Source organism: Austrofundulus limnaeus, unplaced genomic scaffold, assembly GCF_001266775.1.
Source record: "Austrofundulus limnaeus strain Quisiro unplaced genomic scaffold, Austrofundulus_limnaeus-1.0 Scaffold60, whole genome shotgun sequence".
Taxonomy (NCBI): Eukaryota; Metazoa; Chordata; class Actinopteri; order Cyprinodontiformes; family Rivulidae; genus Austrofundulus; species Austrofundulus limnaeus.
In genome coordinates, this window is record NW_013952462.1 from 749,066 (window position 1) to 767,361 (window position 18,296).

General features: G+C 41.5%; 1 protein-coding gene across 4 annotated transcripts in view; it reads left to right on the top strand.

Annotated features, from left to right (window-relative positions):
* The first annotated feature begins 1,647 nt into the window (after positions 1 to 1,647).
* Positions 1,648 to 18,296, top strand: part of plxna1b (plexin A1b) — a 199,413-nt gene continuing 182,764 nt past the window's right edge. For 2 of the 4 annotated variants that reach the window (XM_014009644.1, XM_014009646.1), the window contains exon 1: positions 1,648 to 2,078. The gene's annotated coding sequence lies outside the window, so the exon portion shown is untranslated. The remainder of the gene's footprint in view (positions 2,079 to 18,296) is intronic. The other 2 variants (XM_014009645.1, XM_014009647.1) reach the window with 1 other exon arrangement.

The window sequence follows — 18,296 nt, forward strand, 5'->3', positions numbered from 1 at the left end:
GCTGCAGGCAAAGCCATGCTGCAATGACATGCTACAAGGCAATGCACACTTGTTTTTACATCGTAAAAAAACCATGTCTAGTTACAATTTGTTTTGAACTTGAAGCATGTTCACTTAACCTGAACAATAAAGCACTGATGGTGCTAAAAGATTTTCACTCACAGAGTTCTGTTTTGTTGATTATGATATTTTAGTCTTTATAATGGAGGTTCAATGAAAAGTTTATAAATAAACACTATCTTACCTGTTGTAGATTTCTCTTTGAAGAACTTGAGTTTGAAGCAGAGGTGGGCATCGAGGACTGCAGTTCTGCATGTTTTACTTGTTTCTCTGCTCCAACACACCGGATTTGAATGAATGGGTGATTATCAGGCTTCTGCAGAACTTGGAAGAGGTAAAAAAAAAAAGGTAAAACATGCAGGGCTGCTGCCCTCCAGGACCAGGACTGCTCACCTTTGTTTGAATGAATAGACTGATGAGCTAATGGCTAATTTGGGTGCAGCTAGGACCAGAATAAATAACTGTTTGCCTAAAACCAATAGATTTTTTTCTAAACATAGAAGCAATAAAGAGACAATCATCAGCCAATCAGCTGCTGTACCTGTCTGGTAAAGGTTGTTTTGAGTCTCCAAAGTACTTTCTTGTCTTAGAGGGATGAATGGATTCCAGAAGACCTTTGAAGGTTTCTTGGGTATTAGCAGCTCAGTCTGCAATTTATAAGATTCATGGTTGCAACATTTTTGTTTTCCAGGACATCTTATCTTGCAGATGTCAAAGTGACACTCACACTGGCACCATAACCAAAAAGATCATCACCCAAAGTAGACAAGGCTTTCTCCCAGACTGCATCCTGATGCCCTCTCTTCAGAAAAAAAGTGCTTTTGATTCTGCCCACACGCCTCCCTGATGGGTGCATGATCCTGTAGGCAGTTCTTATTTGTGTGTCTTCTCTACAATAACCATTATCAAACYACCCAGTCGTCTACTTATCACAATATGGCTCTTGTCAAAGTAACTCAGATCTATGTGCTTCTTCATTTTTTTTCTTCTGACACATCAACTTTCAGAACCAACTGTTTGCTTTCTGTCTAAAGTATCCATCCCCACAGACTGGTGCCACTGGAAAAAGATAATAGTGTCATTTACTACTCATTGCTGAAAGGTGAATGCAAAGAATAATGTTGCAAATWTCTTTGTTTCTGTGTATGTAGGTCTGACTTTTAGCAAAATATCTCATGAACCACTGGTCAGATTTTTAATGAAATTTGTAGGAAATAATCAATGGATGCACACCAATAATTTATAAAACTTAAGTTCTCACAGATTGCTCAAAATCGTGGAAATTTTTCATTAACTATTTTGGAGTGAACTTTCATTGGATGTACATACAAATGATAAATCTTTTGGATGGCCACCACAGCTAACTAACCTTGGAAAACAGAAAAAAATACTATTAGTTTGTCTGAACCCTCCCTGTATTTGTCAGCAAAACATCTAGTAAACTGCTGCACATATTTGAAACTCATTTTCAGAAAATACATTGATGAACAACTAAAACTGATTAAAGTTTGGAGTCAGTCAATTAAAGATAGTCACTGCAGCTAGTTGATACATTTGCCAACATAAAAATGTTAATTGTCAGTTTTTCCAGAAGTTATAGCTGGTAAGTGATAGTAGCTGAAAGTCATCCTGTACTTTACTGTCATATGCTCTGAGCGTCTAAGCTTTGAACAAAAGCGACCATATTATGGAGAGAAAAATAACGTCATCATTTTTCAACAGTATAGGCATGAAAGGCAGCGGGCGACGCGCATTCCCTCAAGTCTTCAGAGTTTACATGTTGTGCTGTGAAGCCCTCTATGGGCGGGGTTTGGTACTGCAGCCGCGCGGGGCGCCTCCTCCCTCTTCTCCCTCCCGGTCGGAGCCGGGGCTGCATTCCTCTCCTCTCGGGCTCCATTCACACGCAGGGAGACGTCGCAGAGCGAGCACCGCCACTCCGTGACCAGCGTGGAAATGTACCCAAGTTTTGGAATTTAAAACCATGGCGGGGATACCTACGCTCCGGATCACCTGAATCTGTAAGTCCGGAGAAAACCCCAGCGCGAGGCTCCCCTTTCGASTGGAGGGAGCAGGTTTTTGTAGGAAAATAATCAGGCTATTTCTCTTCTTTTTTCCCCCCTTCTTCTTCTCCCCCTCTCTCTTCTGTTGCTCCGTGTTGGTGAGTTTTTCCTGTGTGTTTCCACTCCACGACTCGACTCTCGGGTGGTTGTGTTTAGGAGTTTAGGAGCAGCTGTGGAGAAGACGCTTTAGGACAGAAAAAATAAAAAAATAAAAAAACTGCAGACAGCGCGAGACTTTAACTAACTAACTTGATTCATTTAAACGCGTCTCCTCTGCCCCTCTCCTCTTAATTACCACCTGGTGCTGGAAACTAATAACTGTTTGTGTTTATCCTCCGGTTTTGCTGCAGCGTGATGCGAGTTTTTTTCCCCCCAGCTGCAGCACCCCTCCATAAAATGACTTTTAGTTGCGTTAAATAAAGCAAAGCTCTGAAAAATTTAAACCTGCTTGTTGCTTACAGGCAGGAATGTTAATGTCACCAACAAATAATATTCAAAAGGCTGACACTTAACTGCAGATTGGATAAAATGTTCCCGGAGGACCCGCAGGTGGCTTTAATATAATAATAATAATAATAATAAAAAGCTTGCATGCTTTATTTATTCAATTTATTTCCTCAAATTTGAGTGAATCCGTATTTTTAAAGGACCTCAGGGAGGAGTTGTAGATGTGTCTCCCACTGTTTGCTGTGGGGAAGAGGGGGAAAAAAAATCGATCCTCTTTTATTAGCTTTGAAATAATTAGAAATAGCGCTGGTGTGATGTGAAAAGAGCGCTAATCTGCGAACGAATGAGGCAATTTGTGAGCTTTGTTATTCGACAGCAATTGAATTCCCCTCTTTGAGCAGGGATGGAGTGCTGAGGGCTGTCTGTGGGTGTGTTTGAGTGCGCATTTGCTTGGCAGCTATTGAAAATGCCTCTATTGGATTCTCCTCAGCTCCCTGTTTTATATATATATATATATTTTAAATCAAATCTTCGTTAATCAAATTAGTCTGGGCAGCCCCGATCCCTGCTGTGTGAACTCATTTTTTAGCCTATTTCAAATATGTATTTATGAATCATAATGGATTGAGCAAAGGCTTTGAGTTAATTTTAACCTTTTTTTTTTATCCCCAGGGATAGGAGGGGAAGTGAGGCCAGACTGGAGCTTATCAATAAAAATCACTGCACTTGTTCTTAAATATTGATGCAGGACTTCTACAATATAAATTATAGCATAAAAGCATAGCTTTTTAATGATTAATGGGGTGTTTCTCTTTTTTTTTGCATCGGTTCATCCACAGCAGCTTCTTTAGGTAAACGTAAGGATGAGGATTTAATTTGAATGTGACACAAGTGTTTATTTAAGAGGTGGTGCCCATCTAACTACAGGCGCAATGTGACATTCAAGCAGCAGAAGTGAAACGATCATCAAAACAAACCGTGTCAAGAGTGTGAAACTGCCAGCAAAGAGATACAAATAAGGTGGCAAAACATTGTGCAGGGCTTTGTTATGATGTTTAACAGGAACTTGTCTTTTTTGCGATGAGAAAACATCCATCACTGTCTTCTGCTGAAAGAATCAGAGCTTCGTTTCCTGATAAGCAGATCGCAATGATCTGGGTACGTGTTCTGGCATGTTCCATTAACCACACTGTTGTAGCCTAAATTTAGCTGAGTTCCAAGAATCCGGTTCCCAATGTAAAGCTGAGGGAGGGAGGTTTGAAAAAGAAAAGATTTTGTTTAGCCTAAGTGTCATAATGTATGGCATCGTAARGTAAAAGCTGGCAAACCAGCCAGAAAATTACAAGCAATTTGCCTCAATCATCCCTAATTATGATACAGATCTTCTCCACAATGGGACCAGCGGTGTCAGGAATTCTCCACAGCCCGCTCTGCCGGTCTGTCCGCTGGTCGCTGCTGTGAGGAGTAAATCGGTGACGTCCAAACTTTGGAATCTGAGCTGACATGTGCACTTTGCACCTCTCTGGCCCTGCCTTTGTGCGGCTGCCCCAACGTCGCATTCCTCTGGACCTTTCAGTCAGCGGTGTATTCAGGGTCCAATTAGATTGTTGTTGGATGACAAAGCAGAATGACAGGGTTGAAATGCACACATTCAGACTGRTGGGAAATGTTTTAATTTGTGTATCAGTGAGCTTTTTTAAYTTTTAATTTTAAATTTTTTTAAGAAACAAGATTAAAAGCAGGATTTAAATGAAACTCCTGGAGGCACAATTGGGACTTTCTCAGCATGAATAGAAGAATAGAATGCCTCACGGAATCAAGAAAATTGTTTATGAATGCAGAAAGCTTTTCAGCACGTAACTGTAGTCTGCAGGGTGTGCACTTCTATGATTCATGACTTTTCTGCTGCAGACCAATACACAGACTGTGTTAACATTCACAGTCTGTTGTATTGCTGTGCATTAAAATCCAAATAATTTTCCAGTTTCCTTTACAGTTTGACATTCTGAACCAGTGGGACAACCTCATCTTTAGGCATTTCCTCCTCTCGCCTTCCCTCCCTGTCTCTGCTGCTTCTTCTCTTTAGGTTTGTGCTGCTGCTCAACACCCCCCCCTCCCCCCGCTGTCAGAAACCAAGCGTCTGAGCCTCCCTCCCCATCATTCTCATTTTTTTCCAGTTCATTTACCAGTTCTTCCATCCTTATCCTCACTAAGTGTACAGATGTTCTGTGTTATTCTCTTTGTTTCCCTCCACCAAAGGCAAAAAGGGATGATAATTTCATTAGGTATCCACTGATACCTGTATTTGGGTATTTTTGAAATGGCTGTTCTGATGCACACTCCTCATCATTTGTTGGAGGCAAAGCACCATAAACCAAGTTGACAAATGAAGGGACGAAATCTCGCAAGTGATTTGATAGAAAGACAAAGAAAATCAATGCACAGTGTTTAAGAGCTTSCTAAACAGCAGCAGAAATGGCTGCATGTTCTCCTGAACAGGCTGAGCACGAGATTCCCAACAATCTCACCAATGGACACCTTTGGGGGAAAAAAACCTTTCCTGTCCTGGGTCAGTTTGATGTGTTTCCACAAAACGAAAAGCTACTCTGATTTTCTATCACCTATTTAAAGTTTTTGTAATAAATAAAATACCCTTTATACTCCAATCAGTACTTGGTATTGGCAAGTACTTGTACTCTGGCATCAGTGCATCCCCAGTTTTTGCCTTTTGTGTTTGTTAACAAAACATCTTATAAGTCGGCAGAGAAAGTTTGATGAAACTCGCCAAAAGTAATGATTGGATGCACAGCCTATTAAATTTTGGAGTTAAGATGGCTACCATAAAAAGAACACAAACTTTGCAACTCATTGACGAGACTCATTCACAACTCATAATCTTAGTGTGGAGGAGATTTTTTTTAAGGTTTGAGCTAAGCTGTTACAACTTTGTAATTTTTCAGCATAAGATGACCTTAAGTCTAAAACTCTGAAAGCTGGTGGGTGATATGCATTCCTTCGGAAAAAAAATAGTAGAACTTCTGAGACGAAACCATCCACACCTAATGGTTCTCGTTATCCTCGTTTGTCATCTTCTGCCTCTCCTTTTCTTTTCAGACTCCTTGGCTGAGCTAAAGTCCTCCCTTCTTTACAACCAGTTCTGCATGTTTCTGCCGTGATAATTGGTCTTCATAGTTTCCCAGTGTCTCGTCGTTGTTGCTTTTTGTCGTGTTGCTCATTGAAGAAGCATTTATCACTCTAAAAGAGGATCCCCTCTCAAATCTATCCAGCGGTTATGTCAGAGACATTTGCCGTAATCTTAGCTCTTTCTGCCATGCGTGAGCGCCTTCGCTGCTCACTGGTGCTGTAATGCAATATCTGTTTTCATATAATAGCTGGTGAGGATGGCTTGTTTTTATTACATAGGTTTTCATTTGTGTCAGTCTTGCTGAAGTGGTTAGTTGGAGTGGCTCTTCTGCCTGTAGGTGTGCTTCAATCACTCCGTCTATTCTTGTTTTTTTTTTCTTCTTTTTCTCCCCTTGTAGAACACTTCTGTCCAAATTTTCTTCATTTTGATCTTCCCTTGCTTCTGACACATCCTTCCTGCGTCTGCATAGTGTCACCTTCTCCATCTCTCATAATATTTCACTTTGGGTTTGTGTGGTTCCCTGAGGCAAGGAGCCACACAGCAGCAGCGATATTAAAACGCACTAAAGAGGGGGGCAGGAGTAGGGCTCCATCTTGAAGACCCCATTCTCCACATGCATCTCCACACACATGTCTCGTGGCAGCAACACCTATCCAGCCTACAAGCCTTAATATGAAATAAACTCACTTGCCAATACCTGGCGGGCTTGTCTTGACTGACTGCTRGAATTGGAATGACCTCTATTTGGCCCAAATAAGAAGCTGGGATTGACAGTCAGTAGGTGGTGTTGAGCCGCGGAGTGCTGGTGCATTACCAATGATGCAGGGAGGTGAATTTGTAGGTGAGCTTGCAGCATAAACCCTCATCAGTGCCAATCAGAGTAAAATTTAAAGGTAGATGGGGGGGCTATCAGAAAAGCTCAATCACATTTTAAACAAAAGAGGCTGCACTGCATTGTTTTCATCCCTGAAGACTGTCTGAATTAKAGGAAGTACATGATGTGAATGTGTGTGTGTGCAGGATTTAAAGCCAGAGCTCTGTGTGTATTGTTTGATGCCTTGCCCTCCCTGTAAAAAAAATCTTCCTCATTGCATCCCTCTTTTCACTGGCAGCCCAATTAATTTGACCAGAGCAGAAGTTTCTGCAGCCATCAAATGACTTTCGTTTTCTTTGAGGAAAGCAGTCTTAGTTTCGCTGTCTCTCTGTCGTGCTCATCCAAGCGAACTGTCTGTTATGTATAATTAATTTTCTCCTCTCTCCCAGTTTATTTTTATCGCCCACTTTTAGCAGTTTCTTCAAAGGACCCCTCCCCCTGCTTCCGTCCTCCTCTGTGCCTGCTGAAAGTGACAGCTGCTCGGGTACACGAGATGCGTTTTGAAGCAGGCACTAAAAAGGCCACTCTCACAAGACGACGTAGAAATAGACAAAATATTGACACTATCAAAAGAAAAAAAAATGCGCCGGCTAATCTCTCTGCAGATTGAAAATGAGTTTTAACCTCGGTCCGCGCTGTCACTCGGGACCGAGTTCAGGTGGTTCTTCACTCAAACTGATGTTGATTGGTTTCATGGAAATGTAAAGCAGAGCGACAAGATTAAACCGCTCTGAATTTATGCTCCTGTCAAGTCAAATTGACGGGCTCTCATTTAATTTGTGGAATGGGCTCTCATCCAGACCAAAGACACATTTTTTTATTTGCCATCTGGGACCCTGCAGCTCGTCACTGCTTGGGAAAGTTGCACAGTCATCTTTCAGGTTCTGTCAGATGATCCGGTTCCTCTTCTGACCCACTGGCCTGGGGTAGAAATCCCACAGCCGCTGCAGCTAGTGGGCACAACCTCAGCATCTGTGGCTTCCTGCATGGCATGCTAATGCTCTTGTCAGCATTCTGTCCGTCCCCCTTCAGACACTGACTCAGACAGGCAGCCCTGGTCCCTGATTTATGTGGACGTAAAAAATGCCCTCTGTTGTTGGGTTTCCTCGGTGAAGAAGAGCCTGAATCTGCTATCGATTAGAAAGCCACAGTTTCCTCCTGTAACACGAGACGACACCTATAGATGCCATGTTTATTGTTCTGTAATTTTTATTGCTACGATTTGCAACAGACCGGATACACTGCGTCAAACATACATTTACATACTCTTACTGTTGCTGTTTGTCGAGAAGATTCATCAATGGCAAAATAGAACTGAATGCTTGTGAGCTGCTAATTTACCTTCTAAACAGGCAAGTTAAGGCTAACGTGTTTTGTAAAGGTTGTTCATTCATATCAACACAAATCATACTTAAACCAGCATTATATAATCTGAACAGTGTTTTGTAAAGCTAAATACAGACTTTGAAAAAATGAAAATGAAGTTCCATGTGGACTAAACGTTTGCACTTATGCACACATCAAGGTGTCAGTGTGCTGTATGACGATGGGACTTTTCACACAGATTCAGTATCTACTTTCTGCACTGAGACAGTCTGAGCTTAGATGAGGGAGCCCACTGGTTGTTTACCGTGCTCACTAGAGTCTGTCGGCGTCTTCAGGCATGTTTGGCTTGTTAATGAGAACCACTGTGTGAGAGATGAGGCAGCATGCTGTGGGTGTGTGCCTTTGCATGTATTTGCATTGAGATAAGCGGCACATCGGCCGTGCGCATTCCTTGATGTCCACACCGTATGAAGGATGCTGTTTTAATGGGTTTGTGCAAGGTAACAGTCCACTATAGAGGATGAAACAGTGTTTACAATACTAGGATACATTTATTGTTTTGATGAACATTAACGCACAATTGCCTAACTCATTTTTGTTTAAAATTTTTCTCACTCGCAGCATCTCCAACATCTTTGCTCTTTTCTTCCCTTTCCTTGTGCACGTGCGCACACTCACTCACACACACATGTGCTCACGCTCTCTCCTAGTTCTTGTTGTGTTTACCAAAAAGAGCATTAAATAATTCAGGTGATCTGTACTCTCCAGCCCTGTAAATATGACTAATAGAAGGCGGGTTTCTGAAGAGAACCACTTGCTCAGGGAAAGCATGGCTGTGGGCTAGCCTATAAATCAGCAAGCTGCCTGTTTGGCCCTTTTACTGTGGTTGTGTTGTGGACTACAAAGCAGAACCCCCCCATTAGCAAAACACCTCAAGTCAGGACTTGGACACCTTGTGGTTGTCTCTGCATGATTTCTGAATGGATTGAAGTGGCTAGGAGAGTTGAAACCAGTCCACCCCTGCTGAGCCTTTTGGCACTAAGAGAGGTAGTAACAGAGCCGAAAAGGTGAACCGGCTTTGTGGCTTAATGCTATGAAGAAATGATAGTTGGTCTGTACCACCAGCTGGTTGCGAGATTAAACAACAACACACAGATTTATTACAGAAAATTTCAATAAAGAAAGCGCAACTTGACGATAAACTGAGTTTGTCATGTTTTGAAAATGATACAAGGAACACATCTGTCACACTTTTAAGTTGTTGTGTTCTTCAACCCAGCAGAGTTTTGCTCCATGACTCGTACACAAAGCTCTCTTTATTTCTGAAAGCTCATGTCTCTGAGGGAAATGACTGGCTTCAGCATTGATTTATAAATAACTAGAGGCAGCATAAAGACAAACTGGTCTGGGTGGCCATTTTGTGAAAAAGGTTTTGTAAAAACCGCTTCATGTTATCTGAAGGAAATGTGACTCATTCTGGAGAGATCAGGAGTTTGTTGGCATTGCCCTTAAGGCAGTGGTAGGCATTGAGAGTTTGTGTGTATATCTCTTTAGAAAACTGTTCAGAATGTGTGTTTTCAGCACACTCACAGGTTTGTGCACCACTGCTCATACACCACACATGCTGATGTCAGCATCTGCATGTGTGTTTACCAGATGGAGATAAGCGCTCATTTATTAATTTTGTTTACCACTCATTAAATCCCCCTAGTGCTGGAATTTGATTGATGCTTCCGGCAATTTGGGTATGCCTGTGCTTTATTTTATTTATTTTTTTGGTGAGGCTTTTAAAGACACTTTGCCGAAAAAAACAATCAATGTAGAGAAAAACATTTTTAAGAGAAACTGAATTGGCTGTCGGGCTTCCTAAATCCACTTTAAAATCCTACTTCAGCTGCAGAAAGACTGGGAGATTTGAGTAGCTTTAGCTCTGAATCACTTTGGATCTCTTCCCAACTTCTCACCTCCCTTCTCAGATTCTTATTTTTATGTTATGGCAAAATTACCCTGTCAGCTTAAAGGGTGGATATTATGTATTTTCCAGACACATAGTTCAGTTCTATACCACAGTCAAGTGACTATGTTAACTTTAGTATAGGAAAATGCTGTATATATCAAAAGTAAATTTGACTTTGCATCATGGAAATAGTTTTCTTTTGCTTTTAGTTAAATTAGTTAGTTGTTTGAAAAAATAAAATAAAGGAATTCATATCACCCACCAGATTTCCTAACTTTCAGTAAAACTGAGATCATTTTATGTTGCGACATGACAATTTCCTTTGGATGACTCCAGAAGATACACGAGTAAAGATGTCAACCCACTGATGACTTTCTGAAAGTTTCATTAAATTAAGTTGGTGATTCATGAGATGTTTTGCAAACTGTCACACACATAAACACTCTATCCATGTCTTTGGCAGAGGCAGAATAAGAACATTTTTGTAAATACTGAAATAGGAAACCTCAGTGATCTTTTAGAAAAAACTAAAATCTCAGTGAGATGACAAACTACTGTAGGAAGGATGTAACATCTTTACTCACAAGTTTAAATCATTGTTAAAGAAGCTGTTTTTTAGTTTCCTGCTTCTGTTGCTCTCTGCTTTTAGTGAAGTTGAATTTAAATCTAATCTGAAACTGTTGAAATGGAGCTGAAGCAGCGTGGAATCTCTTACACCTCCTCCTTTTCAGACCCCTTTCTCTTTCCACAGCCTCTGTGTTGGCTCTCTTTTGTACTCTTCTCAAAGGGTTAAAGAAGGAGAAGTGATGAGTTGCTCACTGACTCTGGTCTCTATTGTGTGCTGGCTTTGTGCAACGCATGTCGACCACAGACCTATGTACAAGAGACTTTTCTCCATTCAGTGGGGCTACAGTTACACAGCAAGATCACCTGCTGCAAAGCAATGCAAGTACCGCAAGCACTGATACTTTCTGTGGCAGCCCAATGCAAGTGCTAGCCTGGATTTTAAGAGTTTGCTTATTACTGTTTTGCTTTCTTTACTTGCACTTTCTTTGCTGTTGTGTAACCTTTCTGAAACTTCAGAAAAAGTTTTGATGTCAGAAAGATTTCCCTCCCTCTACTGCCTCAGTGAAAACATGTGCTTGAGGGCAATAAAACATTGGTTCCCGCCATCTCCTCCCTTACATAGCTTGTTAAGGGGGAAAACCACTCGGCTGCATGTTGCGCAGAACATTAGTGGCTTCTCAGGGTAATTCTTTCAGCAGACCTTGGTTTACCTCCATGCTGCAAGGGAGCAAATCTTGGGGGTGCTTTTAAGTCGCCTCTCCCTTCTCTGCCCCCTACAGAGAAAAGGCAAGCAGAGCAGGGCYGCTCTGGGAATAAGTACTCCGGACCAGACAATGGTGGACCGCCGGGAAGGGGGTGGGGTGTAAGATGGAGCCAGAATTAGAAAAATAGGAGGAGGAGGGGGTAGGAGGTAGGAGGCCTCCAGACTAGAAGGAGGAATGGTATATGGAAGGTCAGGGGTTAGACTGATCACTGCTTTAAAAGTGTAGCGGGGACCATGGAGGTTTTATTGCGAGGGCTCTCCTGTTGCTTTTTGCCCAGCTTGGGGTTATCCTCCACTGCTGTGTCAATGAGGAGGGGTATTGCAATGGGTGTGAGTGCGAGCTGCTCATTGCTGTCCCATGATGGCTGCAGTCTTGCTCACTGACCTTTGAACCCAGCATCTACTCTGCTTACCATGAGTTGTCACAAAGGTCAGCAAAATGCCTGCTCCCACGTGAACGGAGATAGGGTTGTGAGGAGCGTTTTTTTTTCCCTCAACGGTTCTTATTGAGGAAGATAAAGAAACTGGGCATGTGATGAAGCAGCCAGCAAACGGCAAAGGAATGTGTCAGCGATGCCATTCAGTGTTTTAAATGAAATTGGGTGTGTAACTTGTGACTGGTGAGCTGATGCGTGCAAGCAGGAGGAGTTGCCTTTCTCTGCAACGCCTTTTTTCTTGGAGAACGTCCTACCAGCCTGCCTCACCATGATCCACAATTTCTTTGGTTTGCAATGCATGTAAAGGAATGTGGCTGTTCTGGTTGATCAGCTCTGCTTTTTTATCGTTACAGATTGTGAACTCTTTGGCTCTTGAGATCATGTGACATGGCCTCTGGTCTAACAGACCAGCTCTGCTTGTTGTCTGACACGACTGATAGTACTGGCATTTCCCACAATGCAAAGTGAGTGTAGTTTGAAAACAAATTTTCAAACCATTTATTTTGTTTGCAGCAGACAAAAAAAGGCAAACAAGACTACATTTGTCCAATCAAAAATGCATTTCATGAGCATAATAAGGTATTTTAGAGCTATTGTCCTCGATTATAACAACAAGCTGTTTTTAGATGGTTCAGGAGGCACACCTCATCCTTTCCTCTGCAGTCACTGCTGCTCAAAAACTTGGCCACCACACACTGTCAAAAGTAGCCCATCTCCCTCTCTGCTTGTAGCTTCATTACCATAAAAGCCTTGAGTGTTAAGTTTTAGCAAAGGGCGGGACAGGAGGAATCTTAACAAAACGATTCCAGAACCCGCAAAGGGAAAAGAATAAGACAGCCAAGAAATGAGGGAGGGAACTTGGCAGCACTAGCTAACTCAGAACAGCTACAAGGCTGCTCACACCAAAGAATAATAGATAATGTTGCACAGAAAAGCTCTCACATGCATGGCAGAATGAGGTAGAGTTGTGATGTGAAAGAGGGATAAGGAAAAAGTGGCAAGAAAATGATTCAAACTTTAATTAAAGCCTGAACGCAGCACTGGAACAGCTGCCATTGCTTGCACCACCCTGCCGTACCCAATTTATAGCTTTATTTTTAATTTTTAAGGCAAACAGATGTTATGAGGGGGTGGCGACTTTATCGGACAAGAGAATTGATTTAAGGGAAGAGGAGGAAATTAAAACTCTCTCTTTTTCTAATGATTTCTGCAAAGCAGTGTTGACATCTGCTGGTCACAGCATTGAAGACAGACTTTAAACAGCAAGTTAAAAGGCAGAACAACATTAAGCTTTGGGCTACTATCAGAATGGAGCTGTTGCTATGGTCCAGTTATACTTGGAAGTAAAAATGTTGTTTTCGTAAGTTGAAAATAATCAATTGAGTTGCCCCTCAGTAAGATTTTGGATTTAGAAAATTGGAGTTTTCTTACATGTCCTGATCTTAAAATCCAACATGGCTGCCCTTTGCATATAAAACAGTTCTAGGAGCAGGAATAATTTATATTCACTGTCATTTTGTATTTCAGGATATCAATCGCACATTTTGTACTTTACAGACTCTTTTATGAAACATGTTACTAGAATATGTGAATGCATAAACAAAAACACGTTTTTTTAATCCACTGCTTTGAATGGCTATCTAAATGCAGAAATAGGTGAATATCACTTATCTTTCTGAGCAACAAGTGGAACACGTGTCATCATTCCTAGGTTCAAGTTTTTATTGGAAACAGTCTCAGAAATGTCTGTTTTCACAGATTTTTGTAGCATTGATGTTGCGTTCCATTTACATTGTATTCTGGAACTGGGAATTGGTATTGACATAATTTCCCAACGAACCCTATAAAACTGCATTCCAGTTAGCCAATAGGCGATTATATTGCTGCTGCTAACCTAGCTACAACACTGCTAAATAATAAACAATGATGAAAAGAGAGCTCTACTACATACTTCATGCAAATAAACATCYATTTTAGTATGTATGCACAGAAAACACACTACTTGTGCAAGTGATTAAACATGCACAAAACTATTAAGAATGGTAATTCACAGTAAAAGTTAGGGGTTAGAGTTAACCTTCTAGAGCTGCGAGTAGCAGTCATCTTGAAATCGAAACTGGGGGTAGTTGCAGTTGCTACCACATGGGATTCACCACTGGAGGAGGCTTTCCAGTTTTAATTTATGAATGGGAGCTAGGAAATGTTCACTTCCCAGTGCTACTGGAACACACCATTACTGCTAACATATAACGCTAACCTGATTTAGCTTTAACCCATCTTGTTTTGGATATGGGGTTTTTATTTAGCTTGGCATTCTTGGCTAGAGTTCAGCCATGTTCACTGTAAGCTGTGTGCTATATTTTGTTTGATATTTCCACTCAGCCTGCACTCTGAACTTCCAGTCTCCTCTGATCCAAATGTCTGTCATCGTCAGTGTGGAGAGATTCCAGGTGGTAGGGCTGGATCACAATTCAGATCTGTGTGACTGTAACCCCCACCCCCGAGGGCGTGATGAAAATGGCTGTTTAATCATGCAGAGAGGTCAACCAATCAAAGGGCTCAGGCCCAGAGTGATTTAAAGGCCCTTTCAGAGCACAGCTGGAGGGGGAAGGAAAGGAAAGGGTGACGAGGAAAAGGAGAGAGACATGTTGGTGTTGACTGCTCCGTGGCACAGGTCATATCTCATCTGATACCTCTGGTCTTATTTCCCTGATAGATTGATGCACTAGCAGGGAAATGTGTGACTAGATAATGTAGAGGATAGTACTCTGAAAAAATGAGCATTTTAATGAGCTGACCTACTTGGAATGTGATACATGCACTCACCAAACAGCAGCAAATACTTATATCCTTATTACTTAAAATTTGATAGACCCCTTTCACTATTAAATTCTCAACAGTACATACAAAGAGACATACATAGGTGTCTGTAATTCAGGTATTTCTGACCTGAATGTGAATGAATGAGAACAACAGATGGTTTGGAGGAGCACAGAAATAAAGATGAGAAGAACTGGTGGACTCCAGCCAAGCTAATTTTTAATGCATTGTCAAATCCACAAGTAAATTATTTATGGTAGATATTAGTACTATATAAGTATGTGTTAATATTTCATAAACAGGCATGTAAGTGTTATCATTGTGCACATAAAATCTGAATGGTGCAAAGAAATACTATGCATTAACAGTAGTTATTGCATTTTATCTTTAGTTGTTGCAAAACTTTTCAAGAATAATTTCTGAAATAACTGAAGCTTGTAGCCTTGTCTAAAGAGGTCTGAACATGCCAAGTTCATTTTTTATACAGCACATTGTTTCTCAGCCTGAAGATGTATTGTTTATAAACTGGATCATTTGTTTGGAAGTGATACCTCATGTCCATACAGTTCCACTCACATTTAGGCAACAATGCAGTATTTTCTTTTTATATCTTGCCGTCAATTTGTCTGTAACCACCAGAAATTGGTTTTATTTGTGTAGAACCTCAATCTAAATTGTACTCCTTTAAAGTTTGTCTTTGCTCAGACCAAACCAGATGTTGTAAAAGTTTAAACAAAGTTTTTCTTTTTGCTTTTTGGCCCTGTGAAGCAAATCTTGGGTAACTGATTAGTAGCCTCAGTGTGTTGATACTTGGTGCTTTCACATAAGTAAAATTTTAAACCTTTGTTGAGTTTCTTTTTTTTTTTGGGATATAGTGTGCCATGATGCCTTTTAATACTGCTGCGGTAGATTTCAGACTTTCTTTTTTTTTTATTGAAATCTGTAAAGCATAAAAAGAATTATAAAGTCCATATCTCGTAGCTTGTAGAAACAAAGTGTGTCTGTTCTGTGAAGGGAAAAAAAAGACCTTTTCAGTTTTGGCTGATYCAGAGAACTAATTTAAAGTTGTGTAAATTAAGAGTGGCACAATTTTCATATCACCAAAGGTGTAATTATGAGTGACTGCTGGCAGCTGTAGCTCAAGAGGACAAGTATTCCTCAGCCAATCAGACGTTGGCAGCTTGATCTCAGCTTTATCACATGTTGAAATGCCCTTTGGCAAGACGCTGGAGGCCATGTTGCTGATGATCTGCTGATTAGTGTGTGTGTGTGTGTGTGTGTGTGTGTGTGTGTGTGTGTGTGTGTGTGTGTGTGTGTAAACATGTGAGACCCTGTGAGTGATGAACAAAGCCAGCATAATTAAGTGCTATATAGTATAGATTTAGTCCAATTACCATTTTCAGCTCATTTGCTTTTGTTTCTCACTTTAAGTGGACAGGAGCAGAAATTAATCACATTTTAAAGCAGGAACAAGGATGCTTGCCAAACTAGTGACTTTGGGATTGCATTTTATGTTTTTACTTGGATTTATATAATCTGGTCAGTTATAGTTGTCTAATGGTGCGTTCACACCAAACGCGATTTCAGCGTCAGGAGCAGCAGGTTTACATGCAAAGTCTATGGTGGACGCGCTTCAAGCAACGTCGGGAAGTTCTGCGGCGCCTCAAGCGCGATTAGAGCAGCGCGATTTGAACGATTTGGACGATCTGAGCGTCGAACGCTCAGATCGTCCAAATCGTCCAAATCGCTGAAGTWGGGAAATCTGAACTTTTGCAGCTCGACGCGCAGCGTCAACCAATCAGAGAGACTCCACTGTGTGARGTAGRGACATATTTCCCGACGGGACAGTTTACTGAATGAGGTCCACTAACCTGAAACAGACGGAGCGGAGCTCTTTAGCTAAAATGAGTGCTGCAGTCGTGTCCTGATCCGCAGCAATGCGTGACAGCGACTCATCAGACTGAAAAAAATAGTCCTGAAAGCAGCTGTGAGCCTCTTCTCTGAATTATCTGGTGAATTAATTATGAATTAATTATCTGATGAACGTGACACGTTCTGGCTGTCTGTAAATAAAGCAAAGCCACTTCCTCGTCCGACATTAAACGGAGCCCGACAGAGGAGGGAGGGGCGGGGCGGCTGTCGCCGTGCGGCGCTTCAACAACTGTCCTGCGTCTGACCTCAAAGTGCACAAGCTTCAGACTTCAGCGTTGGCTGCGATTTTGAAGCTGAAATCGCGTTCGGTGTGAACGCACCATAAGCGATGAGTTAGATATCAGCCTCTTCTGTTTTGAAAAAGGTCAAACCAAGTTCAGAAAGCCTCTTCTTGAAAAGTATCAGCTTTAGTATCCAGTTATGGAGATTTTGTTACTTTGTGCTGAACACATCGCTGCCTGTGTTTCAGATACAGCCAACGAGTTAGTAGTTGTGAAGTGCCACTCCAGCAGATAGCTGGCCTCTTCTTCAATCTCTTACGTGCGCTCTCCCTCCCTCCTCTTCTCCATGACCTTGTGTCGGCGTGTGCTGATGAGCGCTGAGTGGATACGCTCGTGAGTGGTGTGTGTGTGTGTGTGTGAGGGCTGGAGAAACCGTGGGAGCTCCATTTGTTGTGTAAATGCAAGCCGCTAATTGACTGCCGGGCACGCAGCCTCTCCTTCAGCGGCTGAACCCTGCCCTCCGCCGGGTCCCGGGGATCCTGCCAGGGGAATGTTTGCCCCCTCACACACCCCACACACATTCACACACGCTCTCGACAGCCTCCCTTTCTCTGTTTTCCTCTGCTGGAGCACGCCTGGCATGGGGCCAAAGTGAAGATGGGCAGGCTGCTCTCTGTTCTCTCTGTGACGAGGCCTCGTAATGAAAAATACTCAGCGCCGCTATGACATGCTTTTTGACAGAATTGAGCATTTCTAGACTTGCCTCCTTTCTTAGAAGTTTGAAACCTGTGGAGTACATTTAATATTTTGTGAAACAAATGGACTTTGGGGAGTATTAATGTGTTGCAGGAGTTGGTTTCACACAGGACTGGTGTAACAAGACTATGATGGAACCCTCCTGGAATTAAATAAAAATGGAAGTCTGCATGCTTTACATTTTATAGCTTGTTTTTTTTGTTGCTAAATCAGTGATGGACTGGTCACAGTAGTCATATCAATGTTTGCCTCAGTGGTAAGCCCACATGAGACTTGTAGTCCAACTGTTGGCTGGCTGGAGGCCCAGATCCTGTGAACATGCCCTCATTCACCCACACACAGAGGGAGAGACTGACAAATGTTGCTCAGCTGGACATGTGATATCTGCTGCTTTCAGAAGGTTCAGGTGCCTGCATGATTTATAGGAGTGATTTATGATTAAGGTTGTTTGATACCCAAAGCTCTTAATAACTTTTTAAAGTAATCATTTAGTAATACTTATTTACAGATTTACACAGATTTTAATTAAATAAATGAGAAATTAATATGTTGTTCCCATGTGTGAATGACCTCCATGTAGGGTTGGGCATAATCGTATCGTGTGCAATTAATCGTCAGAAAAACATTAATTGATTATTATTTGGCACTTGATGATTAATACGATTAATGCCACCAGGCAAGAGTCCGCTCGGTGCTTCTCTCCGCTTCAAATATGATGAACATAAAAAAGTTCTGTAATTTATTTATCTATCAACACAGTTTAAAATTAGATGTATAGCCTGAAGTCTGTAATTTGACACAATGTGGAACAATGTGAAGAGCAAAATTTTTACACTAAATTTGTCATGTGACTAGGACATAAAGGTGTCCAGGGACTCCAGGGGATTAATCATCAAATTAATCGTTATTGGCTAAATACCACAATTAATCG